The 9,811-nt window shown below is 43.5% G+C and overlaps 1 long non-coding RNA gene across 1 annotated transcript; it reads left to right on the forward strand.

Moving 5' to 3' along the window:
• Positions 1–3,419: 3,419 nt before the first annotated feature.
• LOC115390653 (uncharacterized) lies at positions 3,420–9,579 on the forward strand. The gene is made up of 3 exons (XR_003931698.1): positions 3,420–3,504; positions 8,563–8,565; positions 9,567–9,579. It is a non-coding gene; the product is annotated as an uncharacterized LOC115390653 (long non-coding RNA).
• The last annotated feature ends 232 nt before the right edge of the window (positions 9,580–9,811 follow it).

Genomic DNA, 9,811 nt, shown 5'->3' on the forward strand with positions numbered 1-9,811 from the left:
AACAGAGGTGAAGAAACAAATGAGATCAGTAGAATATAGAACCTCGGCTCCTTAGAGACATCAGGACACCAGCTGTTACCGGGGTGACGGCTGGAGGTTTTTCTCGTGGACGCCAGCAAACATTTCTATATATTCCAAAAAAAAAAAAAAAAATGTTGTGGTGCCCATGCTGCAGATTACCTGAACCAACCTTTATCTTCCTGTTACTCCAACCCTTATATGGGATCCATCCATCCATCCATCCATCCATTCAACCATCTTCTATCATGCTAATCCTGAGCAGAGTCACGAGGAGTTGGGGTGGATCACAGGTGACTCTGGGTGAGGGCAGGATACATCCTAGACAGGTTTCCAGTCCATCGCAGGCTGAGAAGGAGATAACTGATGGAAAATATTGAGTTCAACTCTTCTTGGAGACTGTCCTGATGGCATTGTTGACTCTGCATCCTGACATGAAACTGATAATTTTAACTCCCTGCCTCTCAGAAAGCCTCTTCCCACCTTCCCACCAGGCTTATGATCATTATGAAAAAGACAGAAAAAACACAAACTAGAAATGAATACAAACTGAACTTTATATATATATATAGTATATATATAAATACATACATATATGTGTGTGTGTGTGTGTGTGTGTGTGTGTGTTTGTGTGTGTGTGTGTGTGTGTGTGTATACACACATATATGTGTGTATACACATACATACAATACATTCAGATAGTCTAGTGGTTAGGGACATAGACTTTGGAACAGGAGGTCGGGGTTTTGAATCCCGGTCAGGGCGTTTGGTAAACCAGTTTGGGCCCTTGGACAAGGCCCTTCACACAAACATGTCCACAGCTCAGCATGAGCGAAACCATAAATAAGAGTCATACCAGCTCGGACGTCACCCGGGTCAACAGGGTCCGCGTCAGTTGTTGTGGAACCAGGGCATACTGATGAAAAATTGGCCACTGGAACAAGACACTCGTGGAGCAGGTCGGAGAACAGAGCGTTAATGGAATGCTACTACAGCAGTAATACAAGCGAAAGGGGATATATGCAGAGAATGTGGGAACAATGGTTAAGAAACAGCTACTAAGTCAGTGCTCGAATATCCGCAAGAGGAACTTACTGTCACAGTTGGAGATTGATGAGGTGAGACAAGAATGGGTACCAAGCCCCAGCACCTCACCCACGGTACAAGATGCTACATCAAGGGGGAGCCAGGACGACAGGTTATACGAGATTGGGTACCAAGCCCCAATAACAGAGCTGAACACGAGAGCAGCCGACCTGAGAGAGAAGATCATGACGTCCTGGGGGAACTCAATCAGCTAAATGGCAAAAATAAGATCCAGGCCATAAACACCTACGCCCTACCAGTAATCAGATACCCTGCTGGCATAATATCCTGACCACTGGAAGAAATGCAAGCCACTGATATCAAGACAAGAAAGCTCCTTACAATGCATGGAGGGTTCCACCCTAAGTCCAGCACACTGAGGCTATACACCAAGAGAAAGGAGGGAGGCCGAGGACTAGTGAGTGTCAGAGCCACTATCCAGGAGGAAACCAAGAGCCTCCATGAGTATAGCAAGAAGATGGCTCCCAGTGATGATCTGTTAAGTGAATGCCTCAGACATCAAAAGCCCAGTAAGGAGGAACCAGAGGAGCTATCATGGACAGATAAAGCCCTGCATGGCATGGACCACCGACAAATTGAAGAAGTGGCTGACATTGGAAAAACATACCAGTGGCTGGAAAAGGCTGGACTGAAGGACAGCACAGAGGCACTAATCATGGCTGCACAAGAACAGGCCCTGAACACAAGCTCAACAGAGGCCGGGATCTACCACACCAAACGAGACCCCAAAGTGCAAACTATGCAAAGAAGCCCCAGAGACAGTACAGCACATCACAGCAGGGTGTAAGATGCTGGCAGGCAAGGCATACATGGAACGGCACAACCAGGTAGCGGGCATCGTGTACAGGAACATATGTACCGAGTATGGACTGGAGGTCCCAGGGTCAAGATGGGAGACACGTCCAAAGGTGGTCGAGAACAATCGAGCCAAGATCCTGTGGGACTTCCAGATCCAGACTGACAAGCAGGTGATGGCCAATCAACCAGACATAGTGGTGGTGGATAAACAGCAGAAGACAGCTGTGGTGATAGATGTAGCAATCCCAAGTGATGGCAACATCAGGAAAAAGGAGCACGAGAAGCTGGAGAAATACCAAGGGTTAAGGGAAGAGATAGAGAGAGTGTGGGGTGCAAAGGCAACAGTGATACCAGTAGTGATTGGGACACTGGGAGCAGTAACCCCCAAGCTGGGAGGATGGCTCCAGCAGAGACCAGGAACAACATCTGAGAGCTCTGTTCAAAAGAGTGCAATCCTAGGAACATATATATTCCTAGGAATATGTGTGTATATATATATATGTGTGTGTGTGTGTGTGTGTGTGTGTGTGTGTGTGTGTGTGTGTGTGTGTGTGTGTGTGTGTGTGTGTGTGTGTGTGTATACACCACCAGTCAAAAGTTTTAGAACACCCCAATTTTTCCAGTTATTTATTGCAGTTCAAGTCACTCAAGTCCAATCAGTAGCTTGAAATGATACAACGGTAAGTGGTTAACTACCAGAGGGTAAAATAACAGGAAATTAACAGTGGAAGAGACAGACTATCATAACACTGAAAAATGTAGGTCTTTCCTACAGAGAAATTGCAAAGAAAGTCAAGGTGTCAATGAGTACAGTTTCCTTCATCATTAAAAGGAAGTCAGAAACTGGGGCAAACTTTGACAGGAAGAGGTCTGGCAGACCCAAAGCCACAACTGAATCAGAGGACAAGTTTCTGAGAGTCAACAGTTTGCGTGATAGGCGGCTCACAGGACAACAGCTTCAAGCACAGCTTAATAGTGGTCGTAGTAAGTCTCTGTTTCAACTGTGAAGAGAAGACTTCGAGCTGCGGGTTTGACTGGACGAGCTGCAGCAAGAAAACCATTGCTAAGACGTCAGAATAAGACAAAGAGGCTTGCCTGGGCCAAGAAACACTGCCATTGGACTACTGAAGACTGGAAAAAGGTATTATGGACTAATGAATCGAAATTTGAAATCTTCAGCTCATCACGCAGGATGTTGGTACGGCGTAGAGCAGGTGAAAGGATGCTTCCACAGTGAGTGGCTTCAACCGTCAAACATGGAGGAGGAAGTGTGATGGTCTGGGGTTGTTTGGCTGGATCCAGGGTTGGTGACTTGTTCAGAGTGAGACGCACCCTGAACCAAAACGGCTACCACAGCATCCTGCAGCGCCATGCAATACCCTCTGGTATGTGTCTAGTTGGTCAGGGGTTCATCTTACAGCAAGATAATGACCCAAAACATACGTCGAAGCTATGCCAGAACTATTTTGCAAAAAAAGAACAAGCTGGTGAACTTGAAAGCATGGAGTGGCCAGCACAGTCTCCAGACTTAAACCCCATTGAGCTGGTTTGGGATGAAATGGACAGAAGAGTGAAAGCAAAGTGACCCACAAGTGCCACACATTTATGGGAACTTCTGCAACAGACATGGGAAGAACTTTCTGAAGAATATTTGATTTTTATTGTAGAAAGAATACCACGTGTGTGTTCAGCTGTTACATCTGCCAAAGGTGGCTACTTTGATGAGTCAACAGTTTAGGATACATTTTGGTCTAAAAATTGATTCCATAATTTATTTTTTGACTTTCAAAGTAGAACATGAAATTTAAAAATAGAGAAATGTATTTGCCATAAAACAAATAGAAGACGGTTGGGTCATTGGTGGTTATCTCTACCTTCTTAAAAACGGCGGTCAAAAGCTTTTGAGGCATCAGGAGTGAAAACCATGAAGGTTTCCAGGCTTGACTTGTGCAATAAATTGAAACCTGAACAGTCCGACTTGCATCCTGTGGAAGAGAGTGTGTAGATATTTTTGCATGTGTGTGCGCAGGTAAACCTTTGTTCTTGGCACCAAGGCTTAACAGCTCATGATCGCTGTTGCCCCAAGGAGGAGCAGCCTCCTCCGTTGTGCTCGGTAATGGGGACCGCAGGGAGGGACAGGCAAAGGGAAGCAGACGGGGAGGACGGAGCCACCGGGATTCTGGGACCAGGAATTAATAGAAGACAGAGGAAGACAGTGACAGAGAGGGAGAGCAAGAGGATGATGGATGGAAGAGGCAGAGATGAGGAAAAAGATGAGACGGGAAGAAGAAGGAGCGCTGAGTTATAGGCGCCGGGGAGAAACCGATTTTTCTGGACTGGAGAAGCAGGTTAGTGTTGGTTACATGTTTGTCTGAGTCTGTCGCCTACAAATTATTCAACTACTCGGCATTAATGATTTATGCCGGGCAGCCGCAGCCAGTGCAGGATTTAGAGTGACATTTATGCAGTGGGGAGGAAAGGATGTGCAGGTCCAGCTGCTGATTTGCGCTGTTGACATTTTGCTTTGATACCTCGGGACGAGACAGCCGTTTGTTTGCCGTCCAGCGTTTCCAGAGACTTCAGCTTCATCATTGATAAAATGTAACTGCAATCTTCCTCACAGCTTAAAGAACATCTGTTGTTCTTTTTTTAATTACTAGCATGCTGCCATCCTGCCGGACACGGTCCTGACAGGTAACGATAGACTCGCATCTCAGGACCTTCCCTTCTGTATCTTTTGGACTGGAAGCTGAAGTTTAACGGACTGTTGGTCAGATACCGAATGAAAAACACCTCCTGTGATATTCTGATTTCATTTTGTCAACACTTGGTTTTTGAAGCTCTTTCATCTCAGAGAAGAATCACTAAGATGTGGTTTAATCACATTGAAGATCATGTGTTGCAGCACCTTACAATTTACAGCATTTTTACTGCCTTTATTTTTTTAATTAACATTTTGTCATAAAAATATTGCACATCAAAGGCAGAAAATGTATAGATCAAGTTCGGTTACGGTTGTGCATCACAAAAAAAAAAAAAAAAAAAAAAAAAAAATCCAAAACAGCCGTGCTGAACTAATTATTTATTTTTAAAATACTTGATACGAAAAGAAAACAAACCTACATATAATACTGTGTTCATAAATATTTAGGAAAATATGTTTTTTTGGGGTGGTCTATTAATCATAAGAAAGCAATGGGAATTATTTGAAAAACCCGTCGAACCTGGAGGAATCGGCTCTCAATGAACGTCTAATCTTTTCTATTTTCAAGAAAGGATAACATCTCTGAGCCACTGAGCGCTGAAAAAAACGCTTTATGGATTTCCAATAATGAGGAGGAAGCAACAACATCCAGTTAGTCCGAACTCGATCTGTTGAAATCAACCAAACATGGCAACATGGGGAGAATCGCTTACCGTGACCGAAAGCCTTTGGATTATGAGGTGGAGACACTTCTGCCACAATGAGAAGATCACTGGACATGAGAAGGACACATGGCTTCAGGGAGATGGCGGACATGTTTTCCAGCAATCTGAGACGGTAGTTAGTGACAGGCGTGCCTCTGAGAAGTAAATTATATACCTTGAAGTTCATAAATGTAAGTCCTACACATTCAGAGCTCCTGTGAATTTCCCTTTGTGAATTTCAATATATTCCTTGTAGATTATATTCTCAGCATATTTAACCTACATGGACATTTCCACATAGAGGCTGGGCCGGAAGTGTCAACAGAAAGTGTTTTCACAATCTGACATTTTGGTTTAGGATGGCTTGAAATGTTACAACCCCAAGTATCGTACCTTATTGACTCGCAAACAGCAGCTTCTGTTCTGGAGAGTGTATTGAGTCATTTCCAGTCTCACTGCCACGTTTAAGAAACCTGCAAAGCCTTTTCCCAGTTCAGCCCAAAAAATACAAAAATCAACTTATCTAAATAGAAGTGGCTGTGATAATGTGGTCATGATTAGGCCTTCGCAGCAAAAAAAAAAAAAAAAAAAAAAAAAAAACAGGATGTCCTACTTGCAGTCCATTTAATAATGAGGCCATTTCAGAAATGGTTAGGGTTGCCAACTCCCAGAGATTGAAATAAGGAACGCCTCTCGCGGGCAGCTGAAAAAAACAAGGTTTTTTGGGGGTGAAAAACGCACATATAACAGCATGTTGCCACAGTTATACCTATTACAGACTATAAAAACACATTAGGCTACTGCATTACACCTACAGTGGCAAGACTGCAATAACTCATGATCAGCTTGATCTGTTTGTATTTGAGGCCTACAGTGAGACAGTTATCATTCAGGTATCATCATCCATCATGGACAGCAGCTCTCAGCCACTGCACCGGACGGCAGAGCAGCTCAGCAGCTCCTTCAGCGGCGACTGAGACCCTCAGAGCAGGAAGGAGCTACCAGGTCTCTCATCCCCACCGCTGTCAGACTGTACAATTCTACTGTGCAGAATATAACCTAATCCTGGACATTATAATATCCTGCACCCGCCCTTTCAGAAATTCAGCGACACTCTATCATCCATTCACTCTGCTAAAACATATTGTACGTATTATATCATACTGCATCATATATTGCATATTGTATGGTATATATATATATATATATATATATTTCCTGTTACATTTTTAAGATTCAGGTTGTACATACAGTTAAATCTTCATTGTCTTTAGCTTCTATTATCAATCCTACTATGATTTGCACTATAACTTGTTAATTATTGCACCATTCATTACTTTTGCACCCTGCTGTGGGTTCTATGAGCCGATACACCTGTAAATTTCTCCACTGTGAGATTAATGAAGTCTTCTATTCCTATTCTATTCTATATTTGTTGCTAAATGTGCAAAATAACAAACAGCTGCTGTCTCTTCTGGATTTTAACATGTTCTTTTTTTTATTTTCAACTAAAAAAGTGCAAAATCAAAACTGAAAAACCTTCTAAACAAAAAAACCAACAAGGTTCCGTTTCTAAACTGAAAACACTCCACAGTCTGCAGCAGCAGACACAAATCAATGAACTAAACATGATATATCCGATATGGAAACGGCACAAACTTGCATGTCTCTGGAAGCCATGCTGCGCGCTGCTGTAATGTTTTGATTTCCTTCTTCCCATGCGCTCTGTGACCAAACTGACTATTGGCCAATGAACTGCCGTAGCCTCCGAGGAACGGTCTTTTTTTGACCAATGAGATAAGAGTGATTCTGCGTTGTCGAGCCATCTCTGTCAGCTCATTGGTCACAGAACGTCAGAGAGCCGGTGAACAATTTACCGTAAGTTTTCAAAAAAAAGCGCATGTTCCATTGCTCACGTTTTGACTCTCACAAAAATACGGAACAAAGTGCGTTCCTTTTCAGCTCAATACGGAACGCACACTTTTACATCCAAATACGGAACGATTCCGTTTTTCAAGGAACGGTTGGCAACTCTAGAAATGGTTCAACTTGGACCTAAATTAAATTCTTCCATTGCTTTGGAGGCATAATAGGCAAAACCGACTTGCAGGGGGAAAAGGTAAAGGGACACTTGATCATTGAAAGAGACAGGAAAAAAAAGTTCAGAGTGGAAGAAGAACTGGAAATAAAGGGGGGATAATAATACAGGGGAGGCAGGCAAACGGAAAAAGACATAGCTAATGAGGGAATATAGCCAGGAGCAGGAAATGGAAGCAGAGACTCAGAAAGGTTGACTGAGAGAAAAAGGAAAGGTTTAGACTCACCGAGACCTGGATAATTAGCCTGGGAGGCACCAGAGTCTCCTCTTAAATCACCATACGACGCCTTATTAGCTCAATGAGACTCCCTCTCCGATCCCAACAGCACACACACACACCCCTTATATCCTACCGCTCATTTCAAGTGCAGTTTACCACCTCTGCTTTCAGATTTGGAGCCGTCGGACCGATAAATCCCGAGGTTCCCGTACGAACCTAGAGCAGCAGCAGCCTCGTTTGACACGTCTGAATCCGCTAAGTAAAAGTCTGTCAGGCGTTGGAGGCGGCGGCGATCATGAGCCGTGCGAAACATCCTCAGGCCATCTGTTCACGCCGATCCAGTTTTTATTCTTTGAAGAAATGGAAGCGCTGTGTTTCCTTGTGATGGTATTGATTCTGGAAAGTGTGTTTGAGCATGTTGAAGTCTCTTTTTGTTATTTTAATGGTGGATAATTTGAGCGTATATTACAAGACACGGCTCAATATCAATCTAATCATAACAGTGTTTTTGGCTTTCTGCCAGTAAACCGACCATATTGCTTGCATGAGATGTGCTTGCACCTTGGCGAACTACTGTTTTGGGGATGGATTTTTTTGGCCCTCGAGTACAAGAAAGATCAATTTTTTTTGGAAAGGAAAGACATCACTTTATCAGCTTAACAACTCATCAGCCTGAATTAAAGCATGAAGTATCATCAACATGCAACTTTCTGATCCATCATGTTCGCCCAGGTAAATCCATGAGAAGATCATAAAACGACTGCTGTGCACACAATCACCACACTCTACAGAAGGTGGATATGTGGGTCCTGTTGTTGTGTGACACTTTATTTAGTTACTCAAGAAATGCCAGTTAAAACAATGAGAGAATATTCCCTTCATCAGTATCCAGGAATAAAGAAACGTGTGAGAGGCAGTTTTCTGTAATATTCACACGACGCCGACAGTAATGAGTAGCTAAACCGTGGCTGTTAAACCCTGAGCTGATAGCTGGCTGCAGCATTCAGTGCTTCATGGAAACGTAACTCTGTTACTGTTTCCTTCCATCTCTGCTCCGTGGAGGAAGAAAGCTGATTATTCCTGAGCTCAGTCATCCAAGATGTCCAACGAGTGAGGCCTGTTTACGGACATTTCCCAGTGAAAGCCAGAAACTTCTGTTGCAGTTTGGGAGTTTGTTTATTCGACATCAGTGCTCGGAGTCACTGAAAAAGCAACTTTTTGAAAACGGCTCTGAAGGTGAAACCTTTTGAAAATGTTCCATCTCCATCTCTGTGGAAACGGAGAAAAAACAGCGAGCACACCACAGCTGACGTATTGACAATAAGAGTGTCTCGCTCCTAACGGGAATCCAACTTTGTCGTCTGTACATGTAAATGTCTGCCTTCTCACCATTGGTAATATTTGTGATTCTGTGTGTGTGAGTGTATGTGTGGGGGTTCATTTGAAAAACAAATAACTGCTCCAATGACTGGCCCCATGCACTCACTGCATTGTTTTCACCAGTTCTGCCATTTCCATGTAAACAGGTGTGTTTTCACAATGTTGCTGTGAAAACACAAAATCAAAACATTTCAACTTGAATTGTCGTACATACAGCATTTACTGTATGCATGAAGTAAACATTAGCTCATTTTTTTTAGGGCTTTCTATTTGGTATCTCTTCAGGATTATAGAGGATCTTCCTCCAAATGTTAACTTCACCTTAGCTTAATGCGTGATTCAGTCCTTATTCTGACCGACTCCAGACTGATCCTCAACGCTTATCTCTCAGTCAGTCAGTCTGTCTGTCTTGAGACTCCTTTATGTTCCATCTAGCAAAAACGCTCAATGGCACAGAACCAGTGCAGACAAGAAAGACATGTTTTATTGAGCCACCTGTGTAAAGATCAGGTTAGTGTAAAGCTTGATTCACTCCAGCTTAGAAATGCATTCAGCTGCACATAATTGAGCGATTTGTTCGTTTGGGCCACATTCGTGTCTGATGGACGTGCAGAGTGGATTCCACGCTGAACTGCAGCCGTGTTCCTGCTTTGTCACGGAGCGCCGTGGCGTGTCACGGCGAGTTAGCTGCAGTTTAGGTCCAGGAGCCGCAGTAAAGCGGGCATAAGGTGGTGGCGCTGAGCTTGCTGAATGTGTCACATTAGGTTTGTCACGGAGAGCGT

This window comes from Salarias fasciatus, chromosome 6, assembly GCF_902148845.1.
Source record: "Salarias fasciatus chromosome 6, fSalaFa1.1, whole genome shotgun sequence".
NCBI classification, from domain to species: Eukaryota; Metazoa; Chordata; class Actinopteri; order Blenniiformes; family Blenniidae; genus Salarias; species Salarias fasciatus.